General features: G+C 38.2%; 1 protein-coding gene and 1 long non-coding RNA gene across 2 annotated transcripts in view; one reads left to right on the top strand and one right to left on the bottom strand.

Annotated features, from left to right (window-relative positions):
* The window catches only part of LOC147832200 (uncharacterized), a 241,579-nt gene that overhangs the window by 88,251 nt on the left and 135,925 nt on the right, over positions 1 to 17,403 (bottom strand). The gene's annotated exons all lie outside the window — the stretch shown is intronic.
* On the top strand, positions 6,606 to 10,138 carry LOC147839141 (uncharacterized). Its single transcript, XR_015518349.1, has 2 exons — positions 6,606 to 9,858; positions 9,919 to 10,138. It is a non-coding gene; the product is annotated as an uncharacterized LOC147839141 (long non-coding RNA).

Genomic DNA, 17,403 nt, shown 5'->3' with positions numbered 1-17,403 from the left:
AATTCATAATTCATAATTTAAAAATGAACTAGTTTGTAGAGACTGTATTCTGTTATATTTCTGTTATATTCTGTTATAATTTGAGCCCCGAAGTGTCCAGCTTGACAGCTCCATTTTCAACTTCGGCTGGAGCTATGGTTCAAGTCGAACGCCGGCTATCAACGAGATAAGCCGAGCGCAGGCGGGGGAGGAGTTGAAAATGGAGCCATCAAGCCAGACGAAAAATTCATAGTTTAAAGTTACAGCATTTATGATGACCGATCACATGGCCTGATTATTTATTTATTGCAACAACAACAAAAGATTTACAATACAAATAAAACAGAATACAGTCTCTACCATTATAGTTAAATTTTAAACAAATGCAAATGCAAACGCATATGAAATAAGTGGAAAACGAGAGGGCAAATAAAAAGGAAATATCAATCAATCAAGCACAAATTACAGGAGTTGAAACATCAGTCTTTAGGCTACTAGGTGTTTAATGGTATGTCAATACTGTTCCATTTCTTGTTTGAATATGCTAAAAAAAAAGGGTTTACATTTATTTACAATTATAAACATAAAACTTTCCAATATACATTAATGTAAAACCCAAAACAAGGTGTTTTGTTTAATGCTTGCTTAAACAAGTCCTAGGACCGATAGGGATTGTAAGTAGGGGAAGTAAATAATTAACTATTGGTCACCGGTCACAACATGTAAAAACTTTATATAAAGTTTGAGAGGGTAACTCTCTTGCTCAGCAAGGCTGCATTTATTTGATCAAGAATACAGTAAAGGCTAATGTTGTAAATTGTAATTTAAATTTACAACTTAAAAAAAAAACTATTTAAAACCTAAAGCTGAATTTTCAGTAATATTATTCCTCTTCAGTTTCACATAATCGCTCAGAATCATTCTATTATGCAGATTTGCTGCTTGGATTATATTCATCATAAAAGTTTAAAAAAGCATGAATGCATGTCTTGGTTTTTTATATGTACATGCTCTGTTCTTGTCCTTCAGGATCGACTAGTCCTGTGACTTCATAGCACTTTTCTTTGAGGCAAAAACTCCTCTTTTGTTTCTTCACATGTACGCCGAAGAGATTACGTAATTCTAGCATGAAAAGACTGGGACTGTTTCTTGAGTGGTCCAGATGACACTGTCGATAAGTCTTGTGATCTTATTTACCCTCTGTTATATGATCTAGAACAGTTACTCTGAGCTTCAGATCTCTTCAGAGCCTCTCAGTGCTGAAGACTCAAAGAAATCCTCACTGACAAAGACTATGGAACCAGATATCTGATGCTCTCGTCATAAGGCTTTGGCTGACCATGATGGATGGAGCACTGGTTGCGCTGTTTACGTTATGAAGCACAGTGCTTCATTTATTAGTAATATTTCACTTGTGCTTAGATTTTTCAAATGACTGAATTCTACCATTTAAAGAAATTTAAATAATTATAATGCTGTGCAGTTTTCAAGAGCAACAACACAACAAAACAAAAAACAGCACTGAGAAAACTGCAGTTAAGAAAGCATCTGATAATAATGTTGTGGATGTTCTACAAATTCAGCAATTCAGGACTTCAGTCAGGTAAAAACTTGTCACTTTTCTTTATACAGAATGTTGTTTCCCATGCACTAGGGCTCGAAAATAACTTTTTGAAATTAACAAATTTCGGAGCACCCTAGATAATAACTTTGGTGTTCTCACGGGTGGTGTCTGATATTACACAGATGATATTGACAAACATCAGCACACATCATCTTACAGCTTTCCTCCATTGGTTTGGCTCATTTCTTGAAACAGAAATTACATTCCCTAAATTCTCATCTCATTCAGATCATTTGGCAAAACAGTGTTACAGTTTAGCACAACACTATAGCTCCAAAAGTTCATATCTCTCCCAAAACAGTTCAGTCATGCATCAAAACTAAATTCCTTTTCCATATAGAAAGTCAGTGCCACCAATATGGCAAATATCCTTCTCAATTACTTTGGCTCATTTTTTGAAACAGACCGGACATTCTCAACACTCTTGGTGCTTTTGCCAAAATAATGTGGATGGTTCGGCACAACACCATGGTTCACCTGAAATAGCTCATACCTTTCCTAAAACAGTTCACTCATGTGTCAAAACTAAATTTCCTTTGAATTTAAACAGTCAGTGCCCCCAAAATGCTTTGTCATTTGCAAAGATGTACTTAGACATTTGCAATTTGATGAAATGAATGAGAAATTCAATTCTGTTGTGAACAATTGCCAAGCGGTTTAGAGGTTTGGCCATGTTGTTTTGAGAATGTAATTTCTGTTTCAAGAAATGAGCCAAACCAATGGAGAAAAACTGTAATAGCAATGACAGTCTCTTCATGAGCTGCAATATTAGTTTAATCTTCGTGAATGCATGCTCTTTTGTGATGTTGAACGAGGTGCCAGTTGCACGACTGACAGCATCTTGACAATTGAAGTATGCCAAATGACAAATGAAGGAATTAATAACGTTAAAACATCTCATGCTCAAAGTGTGTAGATGTGGCAAAAGCTGTTACCTGAAAACTCTGGCTTTACGGTGAATGGCTTTAGTCATTTTCTACAAGTCTTTTATCTACTTTTGAACTGACAACGTAAAATTAAAATAACAGAAATGTACTAACTCCCTAACTAAACATAAACAAGAGAAAACAGGGTTTTAGAAATAAAATGGCACCCACCTCCCTACAGCTTCCAAACACAGCACTTAATAAATAATCAGTAGTAGGGATTTTTATTGGGATTTTATCAGGTATCGGCCAATAGAAACCATAAAAATAGCCTACTATAAGACACTAGAACGTTGTCACATAGGCCTACTATATCCCAAATATTCTAAAGCCATTCTATAGTTTAATGTGAAGCACAGATTTATATTTAAGTGGTTAAATTCATGTTCAATTTAGCGATTCCAGTCGTCGCGCCTGTCAATCATTGTTCATTCACAATTAATCCGCGTGTCACGTTCATGACAGCACGAAAAACTTTCATCAAGACCATTTGTTCCTGTTAATATAAAATGGAGAAATGCTTTTAGCTTTGCATTAAATGATTTCATTTTGACCTGCAACAAGGAGTTTATTGCTGTTTTAAATCATGTTGCACTGATTAGCAGTTCGGATTCACAACACTGGAGTAGAGAGGGTTATTACTTGCTCTTTACACACAAAATAGGCCTACCTGAAATTTTTAATTAGAAAAGGTTCAATAATACATTGGACAGATCCTCAACGCCCTCATTTCTTCCCTTTGTGCTGCAGTTTTGAAAGTGTCCGCAGATATCGGTGTCAGGGTTCTGCCACTCTGGTCATGTAAATTCTTGTTTTGGTGGAAGAGTCCGGACACTAGTCATGTCTAGTCCTGTCCTGTTGCGCTCGGCTCGAGTTTTCTTGGGTCGAGCACTTGTTTCTGTCATTGTGTGTCTCTCCCCGTAGGTGTGCGCAGAGCGTGCGCTTGATGCGGCCGCGCGGGCTGTGCATGCCTCGGACCCGCGCGCTTTTGTACTAGTGTTTGTTCTGTCAGCATCGCGCTGCTTCATTCTCGGCGCCTCCGTCTAGTTGGTTTCAGTTTTTGTTGGCGATGAGATGAAGCATGCGCGTTGCTTATGTGTGAGCGCATGGTAAGGTGTTTATCTATTATGTGCTTGTGTCTTGCGTCTGTTGTCAAAGCAAGTGGCTCTGTGTTTACATTGTGGTCAAGTGCTTTTGTTGTGTGCTTCAGTGTCGTGCTTGTGTTGTCATGAACGCGTGGTTAATGAGTTCTCTTATTGGCTGCATGTTTATGTCCTGTTTTATGTGAGCGCATGGCTTGTGTTGTCTCTGTGTCATGCGCTCTCCCGTCTATTGTCAAGTCCCACCCTCCTTGTTAACGCATTATTAGTTAATTATGTTCATCTGTTTGCGGTAATTTTCTCCTCCTTATATTCTCCTCATGTCTGATGTCCTGTGCCAGTTCGTCGTCTAAACTCCCCATGTGTTCCTGCTCTTGTTCTTGTCTTGCCTTGCCAACCCAGCCAAGTTTGTTTTGTCTGCTTGTGTCATAGTTATGTTTTTCCCCCTCGGGTGGTTTTTGTTGTTCTTTTGTTTTATTTTTATTATCAATAAATCATCCTGTGTTTGCACTTGAGTCCTCGCTCCCTCATCCTTCCTGAAACCGTGACAATCGGAGGGCATCAATCTTAGTGTTGCATCAATCGCTTCATTCACACATCCGGCTGCGCAGATGTGACGTGCGCTGCTCCGTAAAATTATTCTGTAATATTAAGTTTTTGTTCTCTCATCCTTCCAACTGAGTTTATTCTACCGAGAGGAATACTTTCAATGCTGTGAATAGTTTGTAAAGCCTGGCTCATTTTGGTCAATGTAGTTGATTAAACTAATAAAAGTGAAACTGATGGGCGCAATATGGATTGTCATCAACAGAAAATTATTTAGTCTAATATAGGCTACTCTAAACTGTGAATATTTTATTGTAATTTTATTTTTATCAATATTCTAACAGACCAGTTTGTGTTTTGATTAGGGTCAGTAGTGGTAGCCTATTACAGATTTCAAAGAAAAACTTATTATTAATATTAAATAAGGAAACATAAGCTGGACCACAACAGATCAATGTCATAATGAATGCTCAAATAATGTATGCTCAAATATCATGTTTTTAGTTCGATTGTGCCGTCCGTCACATAAGTAGGCCTATAGGTCTGTTTTTTTACTAAAGAAGATATATTATTTGAGTTTATCACAAGAATTATAGAAACTGTATTATGCTTAAATTTTTTTATTTTTTTTTTTTTTTAATTGGCAAAGTATCAGGATCAAAACTGTATTGGTCAATACTCAAAATTTTGGTGTAGGGATCGAATCAGTTCCAAAAAATGGTATCGGTGCATCCCTAATCAGCAGTCGATAAATAATTCTTTATCGTCATTAATTTAATCATTTTTTGAAATAATTGTTTGTTGCAGCCTCTATATTTCTACAGTTCATTTAAAACAATAACATTAAAATGCAACATCCCCTTACACTTCTGCCTCAGATCCATATAAATTATGCAAACTGACTCAGGAAAACAGCATTTCTGGCACGGATGCCTGGTAAGGAAAACTGATCACATATCAGTGGATGCAGACGCAGGGCTGAGGGAGGCGATGCTGAAGGAAACTCATAATCCCTCTCAGCGTGGTGACAGCGAAAGGTGGTTTGAAGGTTTCTGCTCAGAAAACAAATTGAGTCTGTTGGCGTTTCCCTGAGCCCGTATTTATGAGTCTGTCAAAAATGTTCGCGCTGCACTGGGCCATCTGTCTGTCTGAGAAGATGTGTGGGCAAAACAGTGATGAGACACCCAACCAGACGCAAGCACTCACTACAGTGTGTACATGAACAACACACATAAAACAAAACACGGCCTGGCTGGCTGGGTAAGCGCTCTTCCTCAGACACGCTTTCGTAAATTGTCTGGACTCAAAAGACACTATGACAAGAGTTGAGATATTAAATGCATACATCAACATGAGGTTGCAGCTAGTTATCAATAACGTGTACTTTGCAATGTACGCAACCTCTACACTAATTTTTCCACACGTGACTACTGCACTTACTGCTTTTATTATGGGTTACCTTTATGGTTTGATAAAAAACTTAAACAAATATCTTCGGATCTTAAGGCTGTGCTACAAATAATCCATCTTCATAGTGAAAACTGTAAAGATACATTTGTCTTTATGTTTTATTATTGTCCGTCATGAAAACAACTACCACAATAATAACTGTGGCTTATCTTGAACATCTACTTAATTCAGTTTTTTGTTTCTCCAGATTATTTTCTCTTTGTATTCCATATACTGTACAGCAGATCTCAACTTTTTTTTTGCCTGAGACCCCTTTTCCCCCGGAAGATATTGCATAAGGTCATCTCTACATGTAATGATATTATTGCCGATATACGTTTGCAGTAAGGATGAAAGATGATGTTTTCAAACAAACAGTATGTTTATTACTATATCTGAATTTGTTTAAGCCAAATAATAGCCTAATGTAAAATATAAAAGCAAAACAGCAGGGGCCTCATGTATCAACACTGAGTATACACAAAAACTTTGCGTACGCCAGGTTTCACGCTCACGTTTGGATTTACTAACAATAATTAACGTGAGAATGTGCATTGGTCCACGCCAACTTCATGTCTGGCATACGTGCATTTCTTGTGTGTGTTTGTTTTTATTTCCATTGGCACCTCCTAGAGGCAATTTTGTTAAATTGCACACTACAAAGTATCGCACCAACACATGTGAAAAGCATTGCTATTCATTTATCATTGATCAAATGGGTTAATTGACACAATATGTGATTTAGAACATATTTGCATTTGCAAATGTATACAACAGCGAGGAGGCTCCAAGGTGGCAATGTGCGCGATTAGTGACTTCTTGGTGAGTGATGTATTTAAAGATATTTTCCAGCTAAGTTTTATTTTAAAAATCATTTATTTTTTTTATTGAGTGTAACTATTTAACTGCATATCAGGAGACTGCGGTCATCTATTAAAGAAGTGGCTGTTAACCCCCCTTAACAATCCACAAACTGACCAAGAGCGCAGATACAATGATGCCCATTCTCGCACTCCGTTAGTTGTAGAGTGGGCGATTGGGCAGCTGAAATGCCGGTGGCGCTGATAAGAGCGAAAGGGTGCTGCTATACTGCACTAACAAAGTGTTCCTCTAATAAATATGTCTCCCACAGACACTGATACTACTCCAGACAGTAAAGTGTCGCCCACAGTGTGCCACTGTTCTCCTCTTAACCTGCACCTTTACATTGGAGCATTTCTTTTTTAATTCACTCACAGTGTGATGTTCAGACCCCACTGTGTTAACCGCCTCAGCTACACTCTCCCACTTGTAACGTGCACTCAGTTTCACGTTAATTCGATGTACAAAGAGAATATGCGTGTGATTCCACATACATCTGACTTTTTTTTTTTTTGCTGAAGGTGAATCAGTGAGACTTTTTTATGAAAATTACAAATTTTGCCATTTTTTGTCGGCCAGTGAATAAAATTAACTGAGGCAACATGATCGTTTTCCAAATTATTCACTGCAAGAAAATTTTAAATATGACGAGACCCCCCACAAAACTCGCTGAGTCTCCCTTGTTAGCCAACACCCCCTGTTGGGAACCGATGCTGTACAGTAATGTCATATGTCTCAAATATATGTCTATAATACACATATATGATTATATGTGTCTGTTTTTTTAGTTATCTGGCTGCTCAAAGTCATCTGTAAATTATATTAGACTAAAAAAAGATTATTTATTGGATTTACTAACATTTTATAAGTGGTTGCAAACAATTTATATCAGTTAGATTAAACAAACAATTTTATTTTAGTAATGTTCAACTTTATATGTTTAAATTCACTCCATATAAATTGTTTGCAACCACTTACCTTAAAAAAAGTAAATCTGATTAAAAAAATAAAATTCAGTGTGTTGCCTTTTAATTTTACGATGATTGAACTGTGAGATTTATGCACTTCACTGTACCCAGATCTTTTAAAACATTTCAGTCATTTTTTACAGTTTTTACAAAAATTCATGGATCATAGGAAAAAGGTGGATATGACCAAAACATAAAGTACAAAAATGCCATATAAGGACTCATTGATCTGCTCTACCCAGCTTGCCGTCCAGTTCAACCTGCAGTCATTGGTGAACAAACTGTTATGACAGAATGCCACAAAAGCAGTCGGACATTTATTGTGCCATATTGGAGCATTTGGCCAAGACAAGCTCTGTAATTAGGTGAGTGTTGCTCTGAAAACCCCCAGCAGCCAAGCTGTCCTTTAAAAGCAATGGCTTATGAAGTCAGCAAAGCTTTTCCCTGAGACTGGGAAAAGGGGGTTTAAGCTACACGATGATTAACTTACAACCCATTTTAACACACAAATGAACAGCAGACTTGTATAAAAATCTGTAATGAATTTAATTTAAATGTGCTAGGGGGTATTTTACGAAGATATTTTCAGAAACAAAGAGTGAACAGGAGTGTAGACTTGACTGTAGGCTTTATTCTGCTGGCATAACTTTTCATTCAAAACTGCATGCTATAACAAATAAATAATGAATGAACAAATAAGTATTCCTTCCTTCACATACATGCATACAGGGGCACCGCTGGCCGCCACGGGCCCTCTGACAATCTGAAAGTGAAGAGCGGGTTAAAAATCTGATTTTAATGCGATTAAGATAATACTCTGATTAAGAGGCTACCATGTAAATAGCGGTTTTTGAATAACTTAATCTGATTGGTCATAATCGAACTAAACAAAATCAGATTAATATGGAGTATGCCAATGTTTGTCATATTTTTGAAGCGCAGTACATACGTGTAAACACCCTAACCAAACTATTACAATCATCAAGGATTTATGCCGCATTTTGCGCCAGGATAGTCTATACACACAAGACTGTTTGACACTGACACAGACATCTGCATCACGAAATGCTGAGTTTCTTTTTTTTCCATGTGGTTTGCAATATCAAATTCCCTTAAAACAACACTTTTCCAGCAGTTCATATTCGCATCCAATATCTTGTTTATCCTGGGGCATGCATGAAATGTTACTGAATTAAAGTGAAAGTGCCAAACTGCAGTTAAAGTCGACAAATTAAAAATGAAACACCCAAAATTACATGAAACTCTGGAGAAAATGTGGATAGCGTGGTGACGCAATGATGTTAACTGTATTATGTGTTATAACATGTAAAACAGGATCATGAAAGAAACATTAAAAAAGAAACTCATGTAAACACCTTAATCAGATTATTGTCTTATTCAGATTAAGGCCGTACTCACACTAGGTACAGTTGCCTCGAACCGGGCCAAAGCACGCTTGTCCCCCCTCCTGTCTCCCCCGACGGCCTGCACTCACACCACAAATGGGCCTCGGCACACTAACGTCATCGCTGCTGCGCTGTTCAGTGAGAAGCGCTCTCTCACTCAGCAGCACAGTGGAGATTTCTCTAGTTATATCGTGTCAGTCGTTTGATATGCAGTGACATGCAGTCAAATATTTTGCCAAACAGTCCTTAGGGATGCGGTGACACGCAGTCAGATTTTTCGCCGTACAGATCCGCCACTTCTTGCGCTCATAAACAATCATAAAGCTTTCGTGCTGCAGGAATGAGGAGGTCTGCTGAAGCCGCGCAGCTGTCGTGCTGTGAGGAGTTCTCGTCTTTAATAAACTACGGCAGTTTGCGTTCACTGAACAGTAAGAAAGATTAATAAATCCATATGAAACAGCCCCTTAAAAGTCACGTCTCGCTTTCAGTTTTGGGCTTTGGCGCGTTTTGAACTCACACACAAGCGTATCGTGCCAAAGCCCAAGTGAACCGCGCTCAGGCACACCTCTCCCAACCGGGCCAGGGCCGGCCAAGTAAACCATGCTTGAGCCCGATTCAGCGCACTCACACTTCTGAAACGATCCGGGAAACGGGCCTGGGCACGGTACGGATTGCATAGTGTGAGTAGGCCCTAAGGCAAATAATTTGATTACTGATGTCCATGTAAACATAGTCAATGTTCGGTACATTTTTGATACAGAAAAAAAGAAAGAAATTTCATAAGCTTTTTTTCAAGCTGAACAAGAGCTACAATATACTTAACCCATCTTCTGGGGTGTCTTCTTAATAAAATAAAACCAAACTAAAATGTATGAAGTGAAATGAAATGTATTGAAATGAGTTAAACAAAGTACTGCAGAAGTTCTCAGAGCTGGCATTTCAGTGCACTAAAACACTTCGGTGGACATGCACCCATAGAATATTCTGGTAATTCCATATGTAAAAAATAAAATAAAATAAATAAATTTTAAATCTAATAAAATATTTAAATGCTATTAGATCTAATTTAAAGCTATTTGACGATAAATATTTCTCAGAGAAACAATTGAATACAATTTATAAAACTACAACATGCTAAACTAAAGCTAAGCTAAACTTACTAAACTAACACTGTATCAAAAAGTATAAATGAGATAATAAAAATGCAATTGGCAAGCAATCGTATTTTGAAGTGCTCATCATTAATTTGCATAAAAGAAAAAAAAAAAAAAAAAAAATATATATATATATATATATATATATATATATATATATATATATATATAAGCTATAGACCTTTTTCTTGGCAGCTGCATGGAGGGCGCCATAACAACCAGCGTCTTCCGGTAGAATGTTTAGAACTTCCGTTTACAGTGTTTACAACAGGTAATTTGTGCTTCGAAAATGGGTTTCAAAAGCGTTTTGAATGGATTACGGAGTGTTTTTGTGACACACAACTTTGAAATGTGTGTGTTAAAGCCCTTATAATCTGTCAGATTTGCGCGAGAGAAAAATGTTCTCACAGCTCACATTTCTGCCATCAGAAATACAATGTGTACACACTGCCCTTGAGTACGCGCACGACAACACCGTTCTTGAGTACGTGCGCACCCCCCCACTCCCCCTTAGAGTACGCGCGCAACAACGCCGCTGATTTGAATGCGCGCGACAACACCGCTCTTCAGCACCCCCCCCCCATCCCCCCACTGCACAGGCCTGCACATATACACAAACAATACTTCACTGCATCAGAGCACACCAGATTACTGGAATGAAACTTAACAGGTATGTAAGTCATGAAATTTACAACAATGACTAATAAAAGTCTGTTACTGATACTCTACTGGCTGATTTGCACGTTCATTCTAATCGCGAGCTGTTTGGGTTTAATTTAGTGTGTTGGTTTTACCACGGTCTGTGTTTTTCTGTCATTTTAAAATGTCACTTTTTTTTTACTTTTCAAAGTTATTAAATCAGTGTGTCAGTGGGACAGTACAGTAGGCTACGTATGTGTATCAAACATTTTTGTGAATTACATTTGTTTGGGCTGGCTGGTTACATATTTGAAAGAAAGAGAAACTGTTGACTTTAGCGATAACGAGTCTTCATTCAAACTGCAGAAGATGCAATCTCACAACGAAAGGAAATGCCTCACAGCAGTTGTTTTCCATCCTATTAGATGTTATTTTTTTAAATGATCAATCCAGGAGGTGGTGCTGATCGACAACAGTATTAGTTCAAAGATGATAAAAGCAGGTAAAATAGATTAAAACATTGTTTCAAAGCTGTCCAAATGTGACTAATTATACACATCAGCTGCCGACCGAAAGTTCTTAGCATTCTCCTTGCACATACATGCAAATCCCAATGGGTAATTTTGCGTTCTAAGAAAAAGGTCTATACTGATTGTCTCCTCAATGTAACTACCAACAATATTATTTTAACCAAAGCGAATTTAGCAAATATATACACATTGATTGTGTATAGTGTCAATTGGCATTCACATTAATCTCTGAAGTCCTGCCATCACAACTACCCCCAAAGTCTAAAAAACACTGACACAAGCAGTGTACATATCTGGAATGTGCAAAGATGCACTCACACACACACATAAGCCAGCCCTTGCGTTTTGCTGTCAAAGCAGCCATGTGTATCAGTGATGCTTTTCCTCCAGCATTTGCATTGAGAGTGTGTGATTTAACTCTCCTCAGGGTCTCAGCTCTGTTGTTACATAACCTCAGCCAAACAGATTTAGGAGCATCTGACTGAACGCACACGTTTTTCACCCCTGAAGCCCATTTGAAATTCAGACAAGCCGGAGCGCAGTCGATAGAAGAGGAGAAAGGCTAAGCAGTGCTTGAATGAGTCGCATCACGCTGGGGGAAGCAGATCCGTATAAGCCTGCCATTTCAGCGGTTATTCACAAAATTCCCTGGTGTAGGAAAACTGACGTGAGGTGTAGGAAACACTAAGCAAACAGCTCAAGACTCCTCCTTAATCTACAACATTTGTATGCAACACATTCAATACACTGGAAAAAAAGAAGTTTTTGTTTTACACTACAATGATGAAACATAAAAATATGAAATAAGATAATAAACAAGTGATTATCATTTTATATTTACTCTGATAAATGTAGTACAACCATTACATTAATAAAAAAGGAAAATAAGTTGTTTAAATGCTGCCGTGATCTGACACCACATATAATTACAATGTAAAATGTATAAAATGGGCATTCATCTTTAGAAATGTTAAATATTTAACTAAACTTAACAATAAAATTGTGTTTATAGTTTAGCTGCATAAGAATTAAGAGAAAATTCATTTTAAACGTTTAAACATTGAAAAATTAAATCTAAAAGTAAAAATTGATATCATGTAAAAACAATAAATATCAATTTTTAATATTCATTTATAACCACCAAGCAATTTCAGAATTGTGTATCACAAATGTGGGTTTAACCATCATATACATTTATCTGCAAAAGGCCTAAGCTATCCAGAGACCAGCACAAATCAACACTCAATAAAATATGACAACATATGTCACGGTTGTGGTGGGGGAAAAGGAGCGAGGACCCAATTGCAGAAAATGTAGGATTAATTATAAAATACAAATAAAAATTAAAGGCAAAACAAAACTACCCCGAGGGGGAAAACATGAATAAAAAGGAAAAAACAAACCTGACAGGGCTGCCAGGACAACAAGGCAGAGTAATATTGACGACGAACTGGCACAGGACAGAAAACATGAGGGGATTATAAAGCAAAAGTAAATTGACACAAATAGGTGAACATGACAAACTAATAATGAGTTAACAAGGAGGGTGGGACTAGACGATAGACGGGAGAGCGCATGACACAGAGAGACAACACAAGCCATGCGCTCACATAAAACGAGACTAGAACACGCAGCCAATGAGAGAACTCATTAACTGCGTGTTCATGACAATACAAACATCAATGAAGCACACAACAAAAGCACGTGACCACAATGTAAACAACGAGCCACGTGCTTTGACAAGAGAAGCAAGACATGAGCACACGATAGATAAACACCTTACCGTGCGCTCACACATAAGCAACGAGCATGCCTCATCTCAGCGCCAACCAAAACTGAAACCAACTAGACTGAGGCGCCGAGAATGAAGCAGCGAGATGCTGACAGAACAAACACAATCACTAGTACAAGAGCGCGCGCGTCGGAGGCACGGAGAGCCCACGCGGAGACACACACATTGACAGAAACAAGTGCTCGACCCAAGAAAACTCGAGCCGAGCACAACAGGACTAGACATGACTAGTGTCCGGACTCTGCCACCAAAACAAGAATTTACATGACCAGAGTGGCAGAACCCTGACAACATAGGCTCATTCTGAAAACGTACCCCTATATACATTTCCAGAGATCGTGTAGCCAGAAGTATATGGATGCATTTCGTTTTTTAAAAAGAACAAAACGGGGCGGTATAATATCGCTCCTTTTCGTGCTTACCAGCTTACTGCTTGCCTTTGTATTGATGGCTTTCCAGATGTTACCAGTTTGTCCAGTTAGCTCGCCATGAACATCGGTGGATTTGAGACGCAGAGAGGAGGTGACCATGATGATGGGATTCATGTCTGGCGAAGAACGGTTCCAGAAAATGGGTAAGACGAAAACAGAAGCATCGTGGTAAAAATTAGGCGAGGGATTTTCTTTTTATGGATTGCTTTTCAAAGTTGTCGGTTGGGTTTAGGGAAGTGGGTGGGTGGGTCATACGGTGCTACTGTTACTGATTGGGTTTAGGGAAGGAGGAGGGCGAGTCAGTCGATCAGTCATTCAATCAGTCATTCATTAAGTCAGTCAGTCTGTCCACAGCAGCCTGGATTTGCGCTAGAATATTACAAAAACTGCAAAAAAAATGAGCTCCTGGCATGTATTTGCCACTCTTCTGAAATGTATATAGCGGTACATTTTCAGAATGAGCCTGGGTTGGAATATGAATTAGTAGTCTTAAGGAGAAGTGAATTTTTTTCACTGCAAATGCAAAGTACAAATAGTATAGTACCAAAAAAAATGAAGAACAAAATGAAAAAATTAATCAATAAATAATATACAATAAATATATACACAAACAAGTAGAATTTGCTCACTGGCATGCTTGTTGACTTGGTAAACAAGCATTGAATATGAGTCTGGCTTCACCTTTTATAGTCCGAGCAACAAATACAGCAAGTATAACCCCTTGTAATGTTTTCTACAACTCATACGCGTTTTCCATTTATTTATGCTTTCTGGTTTCTTCCTCAAAATTGTTGAAAAGCTTGGCAATGTGACTTTTATTGCCGTTTTATATAGTCAAACAAAAGTGAAACAATAATCTGTCAGCGTTTGTCATGTTCTGTACATAACAGTATAAGAACCTACAGATTAGTACAGTGTAAGATGTTATCCGGTGAAGCACAGTTCCAGAAAATAAATGAAAGCATTGTAAAATTAAGGTAAAACTATGTGGTGGCAGTGTACTTTTGAAACACTATTAGTTGGGTTTATGTCAGTGGTTCACTGGTATAGATAATCTGTACAACAAACCCTGCCATCTCATGGAGGCGTGCAAGAAGGATGTGTTTCTGAAACACATAACAAATGTAAGTAACATATATCAGATTTGCAAAAATGTAGACAGCATCCTTTAGATGGATTTGTCATGTGAAACATGCAGCAAATTTTACCAGTAGCAACATATTTAGCAAAAATGTAGGTTGAAGCACAAATTTACATTGAGTCTGGGATGGTCTAATGAGCTGCTAGCACATTTCAGTTATTTTACTGTTATGTTTCTGTTATTTACATTTGAATAATAATAATTTGCAAAGATTCAGAAATTTGGAGAAGACTGAATATAAAAGACATGTAATGTATGCCATTAAAACATGAATGTTTAATAACAGATTCCAAGGGATTCAAGTTGTCAGGTGGTTTATGCAGTACATCCATCCTGTGTAAATATTCCAGCTCATTTTACCCGCATTGACACAATGATGATATTCTCAAACCTGAGACTTATATAATGTGATGTAGATGAATTAGAAAATGCATTCAAACAAACCTACTTCAGAAGCAGCTTCTTCTTCACCAAAGATCTAAATTTACTTAAGCAGTTCGTTAACATGCACATTTATATTTGCTGGCGTCTGTCTACAATAATTAAATTCCCAACTTGTCAGACTGACGTTTCCATTTTCTTTCCCTTTTATCTTAATTCCAGGCTCAATTTGCCATGTCAGAAATTGAAAATACAGCCCTCCAAGGGCTGGTTCTAAATTGTATCATAGTGTGTAATATTTCACACCATCCAAATCCAATGGCTTCATTTGCAGATAAAATTGCTTTCTGCTCTTTTGGTATGATAGATGACATTTAGGAAAAATATCATTAAGGAGTTAATATACCTCTCCAAAGAGTACCAATGCAGTGAAAATGTGACATTGCACAAAAGTGACTTTGTGGTTATGTGCGTGGACGACGGTCTGCGTGCCAAACCAAACAGTGTGCACACCTGGGTCATGGAGGGGTTGCAGAAAAGCTGTTCTCAGCAAAATAATCTTATCCTTCCCATCCATCTATTGCATGACAAATCTGCAATGCAGGGTGAGCGACAAACTCCTCATCCTGGCATTTGACTTTGCATCTGATTGGCTGGAAGTTTTTAGATTTTATTATCAACATGTCAGCTAATCAAGAAATTCAAGGGTCCTTGGTGAAACCAACAATACCAAAATGTTTATGGAATCCAGACAAATTTAAACAGAAAAAAATTTTATTTCATGTAAATTTAAACATGTATTCATTCATTTTCCTTTGGCTTAGTACCTAGTTATCAGGGGCTGGCACAGCCGAATGAACTGCCAACAATTTCAGTATTTGCTTTATGCAGCGGGTGCCCTTCCAGCTGCAAGCCAGTACAGGGAAACACCCAACAAGGCTCTAAAAAATGTAGTCCTATATATGTTTCTGTAGACAGCAAATTATGTAGCTAGAGATACATGTACGTATGGTTGCATTTCATTTTTTAAACGAACAGGGCGGTATGACGCCTTTCCTTTTAGCACTTACCAGCTGACCGATTACCTCTGTATGGACTGCTTTCCTGTTGTAACTAGTTTGTCCCGTTAGCTCGCCATGTAGTCAACAGACTTGAGACGCAGAAAGAAGTTGACCATGGCGACAGGGTTTTAGTCTGATAAAGAACGGTTCCAGAAAGCATATAAGACAAAAACAGAATCCAAAAAATAAACCAGTAAATAACGAGTGAGAATGTGGTAAAATCTGAAAATGTGGTTGTAATGAAGTTCACGGCCCTTTGGCCGCCAGGAAGAAGGAGGCGGAGAACCGACGCAGGTTTAAATTATTCATTAATAACAGGGACGGCAGCTCCTCACAGAGACTGCCGTCTAAACCAAAACAAACGGACGACAGCTCCTCACGGAGACTGCCGTTAAACTGAAAGCAAAGGTAAAACAATATACCCGGGCCCGGTCCTCTCTCGGCTTCCTCTGCCATCGTTCCTCCTCTTATAGTCCAGAGCTCCTTCCGTGGGATTTGAGGCCGATGCGCACTTACGTGGCTCTGTGCCACGCCCCCTCGCCACAGTGGTAAAAATAAGACGAGGGTTTTTCCATTTCTGGACAGCTTTTGAAAACTGTTGGTTGGGTTTAGGGAAGTGGGTGGGCGCATCAATCAATAAAATTGGTTGGGTTTAGGAAAGGAGGAGGGTGGGTCAGTTGGTCAGTGAGTCAGTCACTCAGTCAACAGCGGCCTCTGATGGGTTTATACGAGAACAGCAGGCACAAATGGCACTTGCGAGAGAAATTTGAGATTTGAAAAAGCTTACACAGCAGCCTCTAGTGGATTCGCGAAAACAAAAACTGCAAAAAAGTACCTTCTTGGACGTATTTCGCGGTCTACAGAAATGTATATAGAGGTACATTTTCATAATGAGCCTGGGTTGCATATAATCATATCAACATAACAGAACATGAGCAAAGCAACCAGGACTAAACAATCTCTTCAGTACTCTGTGATCAGTAGCACCTCAATAATGAGTTTTACAGGTTTAAAACGTTTCTAAAACAGTGCATGTTTGTAATAAAGGCAGTAAAATCACTTTGTAATTCAACACCACAGCCGCATAAAGGACTTAAATAAGGTTTATTTTGTACACATAACAGATATTTATATATTTGCCATGCAAAACTACACAAGCTCGTGTGTGTGTGAGAGAGCTTGCAAACTTTATAACGACATAGTGTGTGACTCATTGTGGTAGGAAGGCTTGAATTGACTATTCAAATACATCAAATAACCGCAAAGAAAGTTATTACTGTAGTAAAAGAGATCAGCTTCACCCTTGTCTGTAACTGTGCTGCTTTTGCATGAGGTGCAGCAAAAGAAGCTACACCGATCATAGCAATATTGAGCGATCTATGGCTATTTTCCACACACGTGGAAAAGGTGGGCAG

This window comes from Danio rerio, chromosome 20 (assembly GCF_052040795.2).
Source record: "Danio rerio strain M-AB ecotype USA chromosome 20, GRCz13ab, whole genome shotgun sequence".
NCBI classification, from domain to species: domain Eukaryota; kingdom Metazoa; phylum Chordata; class Actinopteri; order Cypriniformes; family Danionidae; genus Danio; species Danio rerio.
The sequence above is the reverse complement of the archived record's forward strand: the minus strand, read 5'-3'. Positions and strand labels throughout refer to the sequence as shown.